The sequence below is a fragment of the Candoia aspera genome, chromosome 3, assembly GCF_035149785.1.
Source record: "Candoia aspera isolate rCanAsp1 chromosome 3, rCanAsp1.hap2, whole genome shotgun sequence".
In the NCBI taxonomy this organism is placed as follows: domain Eukaryota; kingdom Metazoa; phylum Chordata; class Lepidosauria; order Squamata; family Boidae; genus Candoia; species Candoia aspera.
In genome coordinates, this window is record NC_086155.1 from 8,093,473 (window position 1) to 8,098,496 (window position 5,024).

At 40.3% G+C, this 5,024-nt stretch overlaps 1 long non-coding RNA gene across 1 annotated transcript; it reads right to left on the reverse strand.

The window, feature by feature from the left end:
- Positions 1-4,382: 4,382 nt before the first annotated feature.
- LOC134492830 (uncharacterized) lies at positions 4,383-5,001 on the reverse strand. The gene is made up of 2 exons (XR_010067522.1): positions 4,727-5,001; positions 4,383-4,431 (listed from the first exon to the last, which is right to left on the reverse strand). It is a non-coding gene; the product is annotated as an uncharacterized LOC134492830 (long non-coding RNA).
- Between the last annotated feature and the right edge of the window lie 23 nt (positions 5,002-5,024).

A 5,024-nucleotide genomic window follows, 5' to 3' on the forward strand; every position in this document is an offset into this window, starting at 1 on the left:
AGAAGCAGTTGTGAGCCAATGTAGAGAACGACATTTAGTAAAGTTAGATGATAGGGCTGTTTTGTTGTAAATCTTACTAGCAAAGTTAGACTGCAGCAGTATCAGGCATACAGGTTTCAGACTGCACAGCTGCATAAGTGTTATTTTTACTGTGACTGTAAATACACCATGGAGTATAATTGATTTTATTGCTTTTGCATAATTTCAATAATTAGTTTTGGTTGTGGTTGTGCTGGGAGGGAGGGACTTTAGAATTCTAATTACTTACTTCTGTGATGGTTAATATCCGATGATAGGCAAATAAAATCCATAAGCAATTTGATTCCCCCCCCCCCCATATATCTAAAAACAACTGCTTTGCAGAGTTAAGGAAGCATTACATTGCATAGATCCATCATTTTTTTACATAAGCTCCATGTCAAAACAGCTGAGGAGACGGTACAATCATTGTCATGTTCACTGTTTCAATGCACAGTATACATCGTAACGTTTCACATGCCATGGCGCTGACGTGCGTTATTGTTGGGAGGGAGCTGCTGTGAGACCTTGTGCCAAGCTCTGTATCTGTGTTCATTACAGTGGAATGTGTTTGGGTTATGTTATCTGTTCAAGGCCTTTTCCCGCAGACCATCAGAAGCCGTTAGGAGCACCTGGGATTGTGAGCTTGGGAAGATTCTAAGGGGGGAGGGATCTCGTTTGCCCCGAGGGTTTTTAGTTTGCGTTTGGCGCGCTTTTATCATTCTCAGCTTTCTCTGTGATCCTGCACACTATTCTTTAATAAATCAGATATCTTTGTGATCCTGCTCATGAGTCTGATGGTGTTCTAGAATAGGCAACCATTACAATCATTCACAAGCAGTGAGACAAATCTTTGTTACAGTACAGTACATTAGAAAAGTCTTTGTTTTAAATAAGAGTAGGACCAAAGGGGCCTGTGGCCATGTTGGGTTTGTCCTGCATAAGAGAAATGGAAAGCAGAGATGGCAATGCTGAATACCGTTTCAAGCAGAGAATAAAAACCATGTTCCCTGTTAACAGTTTCAAAATAGCAACACTGATTGTCCCACAGGTTAGCCAGATAATTTTATTCGTCATTTTGAATATTGGTGATGGGGTTCTGGGCAAGCACTTTGCAATTCAGATTGTTAATTGGAACAGAGCAGAACTAAAATGATCTATAGACTTTCTGCTGTTTTAAGACTATATAAATCATTATTGTAAAGGTCATTAAGAGGTCTGTGGTGGGAGGTTTTAATCTAGAGACCAATTATTCCAGTAAGATATGTGTTAAAATAACACACTTTTGTCTGTTCTTGCTAACAGGCTGAGAAAGAGTTTTTTCCCCCCTATTTCCTGCTCACTGGTCTTTTTAACTGGAAATGTTAAATATTGAATTCGGATGCTTCCTCATCCGAAGCACGGGTTCTTTTTCATATGCAAATAAAAAGCATAACAGTTTTGTTCCACCTCCAAATGGAAATAAAAACAAAACTCTTCCTTGCATATGGAAAAAACCTCTCACCAAGGGAAAAAGTTCAGCATGCTTTTATTATTAACATGCTACTTCTTAAAACAAGTGACACATCTCTAGCCACAGGACCAAATGCCCCATTTTCTTGATACCAGGTTTCCCCTTTAACTACACAAAGGAATGTTAGTTTCCCACCATTTGTGCCAAAAATGTAGCTTGTGGGCTTAAGTGTTAAATTTAAAAAATACAAAGAAAAAATATCATTCACCTCCTGCAAAAGTGGGGGGGGGGATGGCCCCACCCACATATATAATTCCACCACCCCTGTACCACCATTCTACCCAATGCAGTCCCTCAATAATATAGCCATTAAAAGATCATTTGTTTAAAAAAAAATACAAGTATTCAAACATTCGTCCCCCACCCTGCAGTTTGAAGAAGTGCAATCCAACAGTCTGGAGAAAAAGGTTGCCAACTGATTTTGTGCATTCTGCAATCTAAGCCTCAGTTTGGCAAGATGAGTGGAAAGTTGGGAAGTAATCAGCAAGAGGTCACTTTTTCTCTCTCCTGTTTTGAATCTTCACTGAAATCGGGTGGCTCCTCCTCCTCCCCCGAGATTTCAGCCCCTGCACAGAACATTTTTCGTACTAAACTTTGTGCAACAGAGCAAAAGATGGGTTGGTAAAACTAGATGACTTCAGAAGTCATTATAAATTGATTGTCCTTGTCTTGCTGTGCCTTTTCTCACTGATTTGGGAAAGATTTAGTCTATGTGACAAAACATGGAGGTAAGAACAGGGTGTTCCTGGTTTGAGGGACCTCAACCACATTCCTGTCTAATAGCCCCTCCCTCCAGGGTCAGCAGATTCTTTCTTAGCAGCAGCAACAGGAGCATTTCAATCCATACAGGGGAAAAAAACAACAACGCTCTAGGAACAGCCCTTTTCATTTTCCATCAAGTTTTGGAGCAACGCAATGTTGGAGGCCTTGTGGGAAACAAAAATGACCTGTAATCAGAAATAATAGTGCACAAAACTGTTTTACAATTCTGGAAAAGTTTCTTCACCTATGTAACAAGCATCCTTTTTTCCAACCCTATTTTCAGACTGTTTAAGTGTGTTTTTTTTTTTCCAATTTACTCAGTGGGGTCTTAAAGAAGATTGTTGTTGGAGGTGATGATGCTATTGTGGAGTTGCTGTTTTCTGCAACTCACCTTTGCATCCCTCTGCAGCCTGAGTTCTCAATATGGCTGCCCCAGTGGAATTAATTCCCTCAGCTGGGAATTTAATTGAAACACAGGAATCCAAAGAGACTGCAAGTCACTGAAGAGACACTGGTATAATGAAAGATAGGATATCCGTTCGTACTTCTTGGATTACTTTGTGACCAAGTGCAAAAGCACCCCACTCTACCAACAGGGAAAATTTCACTGAAAGTCCTCCTTTGAAAAAAAAAACCCTGAAAGCAAAATCACTTTCACCAAATTGAAAGAAAACTGTAGATGAAAGCCCAGAAGAATTTTTTTTCTCCAAATTACAAAAATAAATATTTTAGCAAAATGCCACTGCTGGTCCCTGTCAAATCCTTAGCAGATGTCCAGAGATGTTGTAAACTGGTTCTGGTGCTGTTTAAAGAAAACAGACTGTTCCTGAGTGGATTTCTTCTTTGGTGGGAGCCCGAAAAACCAGGGAATGAAAGATAAAAATACAATGGCAGAAGGAAGAGAAGATAGGATTTGTCCAAGTGTCACTTGTTCTGATACCAACAAAATTCTTACAGTACAAGCACACACGCGAAAAAATCCTCTTTGTTGGGAGATTCTGCAGCCTGCCACCTAAATACCAAAGGCCGACCCACAGTGACAAATCAGGAGGAAGTGAATAGCACTTCCATTCCAGAAACAGTAAGATCAGAGTGGGGCACAAGTTGCTTTTTAAGGTTCTGCTTGCGGACAGAGAAACTGAGCAGACGGCTTCTTGGAAGTTCTGCAGAGGAAGGGGAAATTTTCCACTTTCTCAAAGGCAGGACACCATACCTTTTTGTTACAACAGCAGCATTGCTCCTGGGAAAACAAAAAGGCTGGGCCCCTCCTGAAGTTATCTCTTGGAATTGTATTTATTCATAACGTTTGTAGACCACTTTGCATTTTTCTGAAAAAATCCCAAAGAGGTTTACATTACAATTTAATGCAAGTTAAATAGCACTCATTACAAAAAGCAATTTACAAAAACATTTAATGGAATGGGGGAAAACCAGAGAGGCTGGAGATGCCTTGAGAAAGGTTCTCCAATAAAAGACGAGTAATTTGCTCATGTTTCAGTGATTCCTCTGTAACTAACTAAGTGCACGGATCAGATGTGTCATTGAGGAGGGTTCTCCAAAATTCTCTTCACCTTTGAAAGAATTTCAGAGAATTTTGAAACTGAACGAGAAGTGAGAGGGAAAAAATACAGATTTTTCTCGGTCTGGTCTGGCAGTATGTAAAATGGATTCTGATGGGAACAGGAGGCCAACTCCAACCACCCTCTCTGGGTGATCATCTGGCAAAAGATTGAGGAGATGTTTGGGAGATGTCTCAACGAGTGTTACTGCATGCGGGAAGCCATTTTTTGAGTGAATAGACAAGATAAAACAAAGAAACAGAAGAGGAAACCAACCAAAGGAGGTGTGATGACCAGGTACTCATTGATGATCACAAAAGGGTCAAATACATCGATAACCTGTCCATCACTTTATGGATGCTTATGAAATGACTGAAGATTGAATGGCTTCCAGTGGAAATGGTAGTGCTTTGAGGTATTTTGTGCATTGTCAAAGCTGTGTTAGATATTTAATCTATGACAGCAGATTCATACCTGCAGGCCACTACAATATGGCAATCATTAAGCAATGAACAGACAAAGAAATTACCTAAGAAAGAATTCACATTTTTTTATCAATAAACTATGGGCTGGCTAGATCTCACCACAAAGAGAGCCAGTTTGGTCTAGTGGTTAAGGTTCTGGGCTAGAAACCAGGATTCTGTGAGTTCTAGTCCCGCCTTAACATGAAAGCCGGCTGGGTGCCCTTGGGCCAGTCCCTCTCTCTCAGCCCAACTAGGTGCAATGTAGACTAGCCTCCTCATGGTGCACCCCGGGAAACATGACTTGTCACAGCTAAATAGTCTATGCATCTGGCTGCTGGACCTCACAAGGATTTCCCAGCAAGAAAAAGCAGCATGAACACCGAACTGCTATGCCATACGATTAAAAAAACAAAACTTACACCAAAGAAAATTTCACACCAGCTTGAATATGTGGTCCAGTATATGGTTGGCTTCTTAAGTGCTTCATAAAGGAATGGTAGAAAGTTATGTTTAGCCCTTCTTTAAATAAATTAATACTGTAAGGTGTGGATAGAACTGATGGCACAAATCATTGTGGTTTTCTGAGGTCAGACTGAGATTTGGTGTCTAAATACAAGATCAAAACACTCCATAAAGCGACGGTTCCTCACTAGGCAAGACAGGAAAAATAATTTCCTGTATCCTGCAGAAGCTGTCACTTTCTATTCT